The sequence below is a fragment of the Vanellus vanellus genome (assembly GCF_965231255.1).
Source record: "Vanellus vanellus genome assembly, chromosome: 6".
NCBI classification, from domain to species: Eukaryota; Metazoa; Chordata; class Aves; order Charadriiformes; family Charadriidae; genus Vanellus; species Vanellus vanellus.
Window position 1 is genome coordinate 20,829,837 of NC_138911.1, and position 11,291 is coordinate 20,841,127.

An 11,291-nucleotide genomic window follows, 5' to 3' on the forward strand; every position below is an offset into this window, starting at 1 on the left:
ACTGTTTCTGCTCATTAGCCAATTACAGACCCTAATAGTAATTTTCTTCTCATCACTGCTTGTGGTTATATTGGAGATACATGTGGATAATCATCTTTCTCCCTTTCCTACCAGAGCCTGGCAGGCCTTCAGTTTTCTCGTGATAGAGAGTGATTCTCAGGCGCTTTTTTTTTTTAATTCATGGGATGCTCACTCCTTTTATGCTCCATCAGTACTATAGAGTTACCTCACAGTGTGCATTGGATCCACATGCGAACATGTACCCCTTCTGACATAAACCACACAGGCAGTTTGCCAAGAGTAAATCCCATGAGAAGGGCATTAAATCAAGCACGATGTTCTGTTTCCCTGTGGATACCTCAAGCTCCAGCTATTGTTTCCAGAGAGGATGCTTTACCCAGCAATGGTGCAGTGAGGAGAATAATTTGTGTGCTTGTAATTTTAACTTCATGTCCCAGGGCTGGCATAAGAATTTTTCCTCTCCTGGAAAATAAAATAAATTAAAAATTAGAGAAATTGAGCATTTCTGTCAAGTGACAAAAAATAAGTTGAGTGCACCTCTGCAGCATTTGCATCATGCAAAATGGAGTTTACTGTGTTCATGACTTGCTTGGAGAGGGAAAAGGTTGCCTTCCACAATGCGATTACGCATTTTGGAAGCACGCAAGAGGTTAATTTAGGGGAGGGAAGGATAAGGAATTAAACAAATTCTGTCCTTGTCTGCTTGATTCATCTGTTTTTGGGAAGAATAAAAAGTATGAGCTGAAACAAATTTGGACTAGGTGATATATCAACACCTGCAACAAAGGAAAATGGCTCTGAATTTAATACGTGCAACTACTGAGCATCTTTTTTTCTTGCATCTCTGTTATGATGGAGACTAGCATCTTACAGAGGTAGTTTTGAGATCAGGTTGGAAGGAAGCCAGAAAAAATTCTCTTTAAAAGCCAGCCATTTTTTTTTTTTTTTTAAGCATTTAGATACAGTACCAGCTATCAGTTATGTGGGCAAAACCACTTTGGTTTTGAGGTTGAAAGACATACACCAATCTTGGTATTTCTCTGGTGATACAACTCTGCAGGTCCAAAGTGTCTGTTTTGCTGTACCACCCTTACAATTCTGCAGATGAGAGTGTGTCACACCATTTTACAGGACACTGGCCCTAAAAGAGTAATTTCTCGGCCTCAGGAGAGTTTCATGAAGGTCCAAGGCAAATTCACTTCATAGAGATGGAATTGTCTGTGACTTTCCCTTTGGTTTTCCCAGTCACTAGCCATTTAAGGTGCCGGGCTTAGGCTGATTGAGAGAGGTTGTTGCTCTTCGCTTTCTGTAATTAGAGATCACTGTAAAATGTCACAAAGTGGACACTATGTCTTTAGCTGCTTTTGAAAATTTTGGTAATAATGCCCAGTTGGCTATTTTTTTTGTGCAATGGTGGGTTCTGCTAGAGTCTCTGGGATAGATAATGAGTTACTTTGGTTAGTCAGAGTGGAAAGAAAGATAGATCATTTGCCTATGCTTACTTTTGAGGCTTTCACTCAGCGTACCTGTGATAAGAATGTGTATCTCGGTGCAATGGAATTACAGCTTTGATAACATCCCTTCCTTAAATATGATGGAAAGTCTTGCTGGATTCCAAAGAGCAATGCAATAAATCTGCCTCAGTTATTATTACTTCAGGAGCAGTCATAATTGACCTGCTTCCTGGTGACTGCAAAACACATTGAAATATGTCACTGGAAATGGCCATTTCACTCTCCTTTCAGCTTTGTCTAGAACTGAATTTTGGAAAAAAACATCTGGCTACTGTCATGGATGTATACAGAGGTGGCTTGACATCTCTGTTCTAAGCTTTGGAAAGACTGTGTTATTCATCAAGGCTGAATGGAAGGCAAGAGATGGAAATTTTGGCTGTATGCATTTTTTCATACAGGCAAGTGAGAAATTACCAGCACAATGGACTGGGCTTTGCCTTGGCAACAAGTTTCTTTTGGCTTGAAAGGGTTTTTTTGCTTCTTTATGAGCTCTATCCTGCTGACTTTGGCCTTTATGTAAAACTGCAAACTGGGAGATGTAAGAGGCAGGATTTCAAGCTCTGAACTTGGTGAGCAGGTCTAATACTTATAATGGCAGAAGGATGGGACCACACAAACTCAAAAAAATGGAATATAGTGTGTTCTAGGTGTGCCTGCCTATTCTTCTGGCTTTGTTTTTTTGTGGAAGACACCTTCCTCTTGGTCAATAACAAAAGCTGTCTGACTGCTCTTCCACTTAGTTGTAACACTTTGCTAGCAGTTTACAGAAGAAGCATTATGAAAATACAAAATCTTTCTGCTGAAAATGGTGCCATTAAAGGCTACAGAAAGACTGGGATGACAGATTCCTCTATGCAGTTCTAGTTTTGCATGTGAAACGTTTCACTAATCTCCTGTGTCCTTTGTTAGTTCATTGTCTCTAATCCTATTTTATATATCTATCAGTAAGTTAATGAAATCTACCTCAAAGGTTTGCTGTGTGACTTTAGAGTGTTTAAAAAGTGCATTGCAATGAAGTAAAAGGTCCTCCTGAAATTCAGCCTTTCACATTCTCCTCCTCTCCCTTTATTTAAAGGAAGAATTAAATTGCATCCAGCTTTCTAGCTGAGCTGGGAAAAAGGTTGTTTAGTATTATTAGACGACAAAAATCGTCATTCTTGTTCAGACCATCTGGAAGGAAAAGTGTCAAAGCTATAGTCTGGAGACTATTGCTCCTGAGTTGCAAATCAGGTTTATAGGATGGTATAGTTTTGCCAGCAGGAGAAGGGAGGCCCCAGTGTGCAGATACTACGTTAATGAGGTGTTGACAAAGAAGCAGCCTGTGCTCCAAGACTCAGGGCAGGTCTGGCTCACATAATTCAGGGCTCTGAGTCTGTAGCTGAAGGCCAGCGACTTAAGTGCCAAACCCATTTACTTCTTTGAAGAACTCCAAGATGCCTCTGAGGGGAGGTGGAGAGGAACAGAGAAACTTCTTCAGTGAGGCACCAGGATAAACAAGGAGTTTCCATGTTCAGGGTTAGTAAGAACATGGATGGAGTGATCAGAGTGAATGCTTACACACGTCTACATACAGAAAGCAAACAAATCTTGCTTCTCCTTTCTATGCTTTGCTGTCCTTCCTCATTCCTATTAGCTGAATGCAAGAGAACATCTGACAACAGGGGAAACTTTCCTTGAAAATTCTGAATATTGATGGGAAGCCCCTTTTTCTTTTAAGCAGATCCTGGTTTTTCTAGTCAGTGGTTTTTCACATGAAGAGGAACTTTGTTGTTCTGCTTTCACCAATGCATAGTACCATTCTGTCAGAAAGCTGCTTCTCCAACAGATGTCTGCCAGCATGAAAGGTCATAGTGGCCTGACCTGCCATGAGCAGAGAGTGACTGTTATGTCTCTGAGAGTCAGAGCCCAGTTTATCAATGCCTTCTTCACATCCCAATTACTCTGGAAAAAATAACAACTTGCTGGCTGCCAGGCAGCTAATAAATGCTTAGTCCCAAGAAAAGGCTACAAGGTTCAAATCTGTAGGTGACATGGCAGGGGGAGTTGGCAGGGAAGAGCCATCTAGGTGGGTGCAGGATGCACACAGCTTGTGATTTTTTAGGGAAAGTTGAAGGCGGTGGGAAGGCCCTGGTTTCACTGAGGACCTTGAGGGTAAGAGCAATGCCTTATTAAATGTCTAATTAGGCTGATAGACTCTGCCTTATGTACCCACAACAGAATTCCAGGCTCGAGATTGGGCATTAAGGACTGCCTTGTGTTCCTGTGCATAAAAGGCACTGTGTGTAAGCCCCAGCTGCCAAAGATGTTGCTGCATGTGCAGCGTTGTGCTGAATGCAGAGGGATTAGTGTAGCTTGACAGCAAACCATGAAGGTTTTTCTCAGCTGCCTCAAAAAATACAGCAAGTTTGTTCTTTGCTTTGAAACAGCTTCTGTGCTGAAGCTGGGAAGCACAGAAGAATAATCATCCTTTTTCCAGTATAGCTTTGCTTTTGGTAGTGTGTTCACCTCCACCAGAAAGCAGAAGAGCTGGTATGTAACAGCAACCCCTTTAAAGGACTGCACGACTGAAATGCGAACTTGTTCTTTATTATAGCTCCCTGATAAGTCTGAGCCTTCTTTCCCTTATGGTCAGATAATATAAATTTGTTTTAATTTTTTCATAGTAACACCTAATATATGATATAGGTTCACTCTTGGCTTCTGCTATCCTTTTTTTTTCCAGAAAGTATAGATACACAGAACAGGTCAATGATTTCAGTTAAAATACAGATGCTTAAAAAAAAGGTTAAAACCTGCTTAAAGTGATATTTGGTTTGCAAATGAAGCTTAATCCTGAACTCCAAAATTCTAGCTCACAAGATGCTATCCTGCATCAGCTCCTTTGTGAAGCTACAGTCTGTATATGGTGCCTGGTCTTGCCAGGCCTGTTGCACCCCATAGTAACAGCTAACCTGTTCTCGGCTTTTTTCCTTTTCATCTAGTATCCACTACATGTAGCAGGCAGGGCTAGTAGGGCAGGGTTCGCCAGTCTCGTGCATCCTTGCCCCAAAGAGGCCACTTCACACTGATGCTCTCTTCCTCCAGCCATTGTCTTGTCGGAGCTGCTCTGACCATCTGGTGCTCCTAAGGTTGGGTGATACTCATAAGCTTGCTGCATCTTTGAACCTAAGCTCCGTGTGTGGATTTCAGGTGATACCTCCTGCATTCCCATAGAATTACAGATACTTTTTTTGCATTTTTCTTCCAGTTGCTTTGTGTTGTGGATGAAACTTTAGATGACAAACATTTGACAAGCAAGCAGAGGTGGTCTAGTTACACTCCCTATAAGATCTTAAAAGCCAAATGGCCCCTCCTGACTGAGAAGTTATCAGTCGAAAAGCAATCTATTTATTACTTACACTGGACATAAAAAAGGAAAAACAACAAACCTCTCTTAGCTGTTCATTTTTTCCTCACATGTTTGTTTACTCAAAGCAGAAAAATGTGTTTGGTTAAAGTATGAGTGGTATTTGCAAGACTAACAGGGGTGGTTCTACTTTTGGTGTATTTTTCAGCAGCATTTTGTAGCTGAGTTATTCTGCTAGAGCATATTCTAGCCCACATTCCTCTCTGCTATGTTAGGGAATGGAAGCTCCACAGGTCATAAGCCAGTAATTTAGTGATTTGTGATATCAGACAGATAGCAGACATTTTGTGAAATCCTGCTGCCTTTGTCTAGCTGTTCCTCTATCTGTTTCTTGATGTGGAAAGTTTTGTCATATCTTGTGGGTAAGATTATTTGATTTTTATTTGAATTTTCGGTTTCTTTGGAAGCAAAAGGTTCTCTGAAGTGCAGTTTTGCAGAGGGAAACTATTCATGAACTACTGTAACATCTTGTGGTGAGACAGTAGGTACACAGAACAGATTGACAGTGCCCTATTTTTTGGGGGGGCAGCACAGAGTCAAATGTGTTTTCAAACAAGGGATTACTGGATCCTTGTTTACTCTCTTGCTGTTTGCAAACTTATTTATGATTCTACTCTTAATTCTCCTATTTTTTTAGGAGAGAATTGTGAAGAAAGGTGATTCATCCCTCACAATGCCTGACACCCTCTGACTCTCTGGAGCCTGAATAGCTTGTGTACCCTGTACAAAGTTGGATGACTGCATTAGTTTTGTGACTGCCTGTTGTCAACACTGATCCTTTTGGGTCATCTCTGATTCTCTTGACCATGGAAGTACTGACATGCTTAGATATCATGGCAGGGACATACACGTTCTATAATGGCCTTATTCTTTACTTTTTGGCAAAAGACACTAGTAAGCTTTGCTTACCTGTTTTGACTCCGTCATCTTCCTCTACTATCTCAAAGTGAATTGAGAATTTTAAGTTTTTCTGTTAGCCCCTTCTCAGTGCTGGAGATATTTCAAGGTAACAATGAGGCCATGTAGGTCATGCTGTCTCCAACATGTTGAAGGCAGCTATATTTCTTGTTTTGGTTTGTTTGGTTTGTTACGCAGTATCCTGCTGGCAGCAAGGCCTGTATGCAAATAAGGTGGCCACAGCTGTCAGCAATGAAGTTAGGTTAGCAATTTGGAGAAAACTATGGAGCAGCAGTCTGTGCTTTTGCCACCTGAAGGATGTCTACTCTACTCTGCTCTGGTGAGACTCCACCTGGAGTACTGCGTCCAGCTCTGGAGTCCTCAGCACAAGAAGGACATGGACCTGTTGGGAGCGAGTCCTGAGAAGGACAACAAAGATGATCAGAGGGCTAGAGCACCTCTGCTATGAGGATAGGCTGAGAGAGTCGGGGTTGTTCAGCCTGAAGAAGAGAAGGCTCTGGAGACACCTTCCAGTACCTAAAAGGGGCCTACAGGAAAGATGGGGAGACACTCTTTATCAGGGAGTGTAGCAACAGGATGAGGGGTAACAGTTTTAAACTGAAAGTGGGTAGATTTAGATTAGATATTAGGAAGAAATTCTTTACTGTGAGGGTGGTGAGACACTGGAACAGGTTGTCCAGAGAAGTTTTGGATTCCCCATCCCTAGAAGCATTCAAGGCGAGGTTGAACGGGGCTTTGAGCAACCTGGTCCAGTGGCCCGTGGCAGAGGGATTGGAACTAGATAATCTTTAAGGTCCCTTCCAGCTCTAACCATTCTGTGATTCTATGTCACATGAACTGCATGTTCTTCACGCTGTGCCTTAGGACTAGCCATGAACTTCAGCTGATATGATTATCCATTGACTGACACCTGTGCCTTAGGTCTAGCCATGAACTTCAGCTGATAGGATTATCCATTGACTGCAGAGTGTTTTCCTCAGGAAACAACTATTTGTGCTGTGCAGTTTCTGCTGGCTTCTGGATTGTCAGATGGAGTATGATGCATGATGTCCTAAACAGGTTGATTCCTGGTTAACCTGAAGGAGAAAGACTGACACTGCTGCTTACAAGACGGACTGAAGTATCTGGGCTCATAGACTCTTCAGTCACAAGATGGTTGCCAGAGAAGTATCTAGGACTTTTCTTGAAAACAAATTTCTGATGAAATGTGTTTCCCCTATCAGGTTGGTATGACCCTAATTTATTCACTTTCACTTCATATTTTGAGTCTATACTTGTTTTCCTGAACCCTTAATAAGTGGGATGCCTGTGTGCATGCATTTGCCCATAGTTTCCTAATGCTCTGAACAGTGGGGACTTGGACATGCTGCCTTCTGTGGAAAGCTCGTTCTTCTAATACTTTCAAAAATGTATTCTGTAACTGCTTAATATTCACCAATATTTAACAGGAACATCCTGTTACCCACCACAAGCTATGAACTTAGAAAACTGAGAACTAATTAGAGACCAGGGACTATCCCTTCTGAATACCCATTTCTTCTTGCTCACTGCCCCAAATTCTCTCTTATCTATATTAGAGCAACATGACGGTCTTACTTGCCCTCTGCATTTTTATAAATACAAAAAAAAATCATAGAATGATAGAATTGTCTCGGTTGGAAGGGACCTTTAAGATCATTGAGTCCAACCATCAAGCTAACACTGCCAAAACCGCTACTAAACCATGTCCCTAATCATCATATGTACCTGTCTTTTAAATACCTCTAAGGATGGCAATTCCACCACTTCCATGGGCAGTGTGTTCCAATGTTTGGTAACCCTTTCTGTGAATAAATTTTTCCTAATATCCAATCTAAACCTCCCCTGGCACAACTTGAAGCCATTTCCTCTTGTCCTATTGTTTGTTACTTTGGAGAAGAGACTGACCCCCACCTCTCCACAACGTCCTTTCAGGTAGTTGCAGAGAGTGATAAGGTCTCCCCTCAGCCTCCTTTTCTTTTGGCTAAACAACCCCAGTACCCTCAGCCGCTCCTCATAAGACTTGTGCTCTAAACCCCTCACCAGCTTCGTTGACCTCTGGACACACTCCAGAATCTCAATGTCTTTCTTGTAGTGAGGGGCCCAAAACTGAACACAGTACTCAAGGTGGGGCCTCACCAGTACAGGTGGACGATTGCTTCCCTTGTCCTGCTGGCCACACTATTCCTGATACAGGCCAGGATGCTATTGGGCTTCTTGGCCACCTGGGCACACTGCTGGCTCATATTCAGTCGGCTGTCACCAAGACCCCAGGTCCTTTTCCACCAGGCAGCTTTCCAGCCACTCTTCCCCAAGCCTGTAAGTTGCAAGGGGTTGTTGTGCAGAACCTGGCACTTGGCCTTGTTGAAACTCATACCATTGGCCTCGGCCCATTGACCCAGCCTGTCCAGATCCCTCTGTAGAGCCTTCCTACCCTCAAGCAGGTCGACACTCCCATCCAACTTAGTGTTGTCTGCAGACTTACTGAGGGTGCACTCAATCCCCTTGCCCAGGTCATTGATAAAGATATTAAACAGAACAGGCCGCAATACTGAGCCCTGGGGAACACCACTTGTGACCGGCTGCCAATTGGATTTAACTCCAGTTAGGTTCACCACCACTCTCTGGGCATGGCCATCCATCCAGTTTTTTACCCAGTGAAGAGCACAGCCGTCCAAGCCATGAGCAGCCAGTTTCTCCAGGAGAATGCTGTGGGAAATGGTGTCAAAGGCTTTACTAAAGTTCAGGTAAACAAAATCCACAGCCTTTTCCTCATCCACTATGCATAAATAGAAGGAGATGCGGTTAGTCAAGCAGGACCCGCCTTTCATGAATCCATGCTGACTGGGCCTGATCACCTGGTTGTCCTGAATGTGCTGCATAATGGCACTAAGGATTATCTGCTCTATAACCTTCCCTGACACCGAGGTCAGACTGACAGGCCTTTAGTTCCCCACATCCTCCTTGCAGCCCATCTTGTGGATGGGAGTCACATTTGCTAACCTCCAGTCAACTGGGACCTCCCCGGTTAGCCAGGACTGCTGATAAATGATGGAATTACCAGGAGAATTATCAGGATATTTTTAGTTAGCTGTTAATAAAACCCTCTTTCTGATTTCCTGCAGGCTCCTTTGAGAGGTTAAGCCACCCATAAAACCCTCAAGCAGTGATTTGGAAATTTAATGATGTTTTTGCTTCAGATGTTCTGAAAAAAATATTTTTTTGTGAGGGAGAGAGAAGGGAAAGGGAAGCTGAACTTTTGAAATCAGTCTCCTGCACTGAGGAAGGGCAGCTAGAGCTGGGTTCATGAATAAAACTTGTTTTTAAAGAGCAAAGTTTCTAAGTAAAGGAAGAGACAAACTGCAATTGAAAAAGCTCTCGAGGCCAAGATCAGCAAAACTTTTGGTTCACTACGGCAGCCCAGGCATAGTTGCACTGTTATAAAATGACTGAGGCAGAAGAACATTACCATTTACCTCCTTTATGAATGGTAAGTATGAACATACACAATTGCTCATTCTGGGTGACTGTGACAGTTTTTTGAGGATGATGATGCATGGACAGGACATTACCCTCATGTTTATCCAAACCCATGAAAATCCCTCACCACAGAGTATTCACATGGAGGAGGCTGCTAATATTGCTTTCAGAAGGAAGGATAAGTGTTAGGGCTTTGATCTGACAGCATTAAGACCAGATATTTGCCCTTTTCACCCCATGTCATTCAGTTAGTGTCTTTTAATAGCTTTATGCTAGCCTTATATGTTTATCTATAGCCCCTCATCAAAATCAATACCTTCTCTTTAAAATTCATTTGATGCGTTAGAGTACTGGAGAGAATTTCCAGTGGGAACACTGGGAAACTGAAGATTAGTTCACAGGTAAATATCTGAGGTCTGCTGCCAGAAGGCTATTCTAATTTCATAAGGACAACTTCATCGTTTTTGCTTTTATATATGTCAAAATCATAACTGAATAATTCTTCCTTGTGATTATAAAGAAATCTCTTATTTCTGTCAGTTGAAGCTTGTGGACTGTTAACATAGCTGGGAAAAACCTAGTCTAATCAGGCTACCCAAGACCAAATGCATCCTCCATCTTGATCCCCTGTGTCTCTGCATTCTTTCTAGATGCTTAATCTAACCTCCTGTGCAAAAGAGGCTGCTCTAATTGTGTTTGCTCACTACACAAATTTGCATGGCAAAGATTTTGCCATACTTTTCTTTATGCTAGAAATCTTAACAAAACACTTTCTCAACTAATGGCTTTTTCTTCCCCATCAATTTGGGTCCAGCTGTTCATTTAACAAACAACGGTGTTGCTCTTTTCTTTTAGCACCCTCTAATAAACCGAGAGTAAATTACTGGCTGACCTACTTACTGGGATTGCTTAAATAATCCTCAATATGGCAGTATAATTTGATGCCTTAAAATACAGGGCATACAAGTTGCAACTTAAAAGAAGAAATATTGAATGCTAATGAAAACACAATTGGGTAACATAATAGCCTGAGGGATATGATGTTTCATATCTAACGTTCCCCTCCATTCCTTTTTTCCCTTCATCTGCAGCATTTTATTCTCCCTTCTTGTAGATGAACTAATTCCTGAATCTCTGAATGAACTGGGCAACATATTAATGATCTGGAGCTAAAATAAGAAGTTTACAAAAAAGATAGATGTTCTCTATCTTTAATAGGTAGTATGTTTTAAAGGGAGGGTGAAATGCATGCTTGCAATTACACCGTTTCTTGCTTTATGTATTCTTGTGCATCTCTGTGATTCCCAGTGACGATCCCATTTAAAGAAGAAGAAAAGTGTTTCAGGAGCAGGGGGGAAACAATAAGATACTAAGTTTTCTTTTTTAAAAGGCAATGGAAGTGGTTCAAAGTCAACAGTGTGGGTAATCATCTTCCAGATTTAGCAAAGCAGTTTAGTAAATTCTACCTAATAAGCATTTTGTGTTACAGATTCTTGTTATAGCACTGAATCTAAATTTCTCTAGATCAGGAATGACACGAGTCTATATTCATATTTGCCTGTTTGGGACAATTTCTTTCAGTAATAAGTAATATATGAGAGAGAGATGCTATCCTGTCAAAATTCTCTGCTGATTTTTCTTTCTAATTGCTATCTTCTTCCTATTATGTTGATTTGAGTCCCCATATTATAAACATTAATATGTAGTGCACACGACTGCTTACCTACATAAATAATTATCAACTAACTGTAAGCTTCATATATGGCAGAGTTGCAGTTCAAATCTTGACAAGGATGGATCTACTTTTCATTATTTCTGCATAGGCATGCCAAGCTCCCAGTGGTTTCTAAGTGAAAGACCTTCAAGGTGATTGTATTCTTCATGACTCACCCTGTTTTATAATAGAGTTTGCCCTGAAGGTCCTGAGTGTGGAT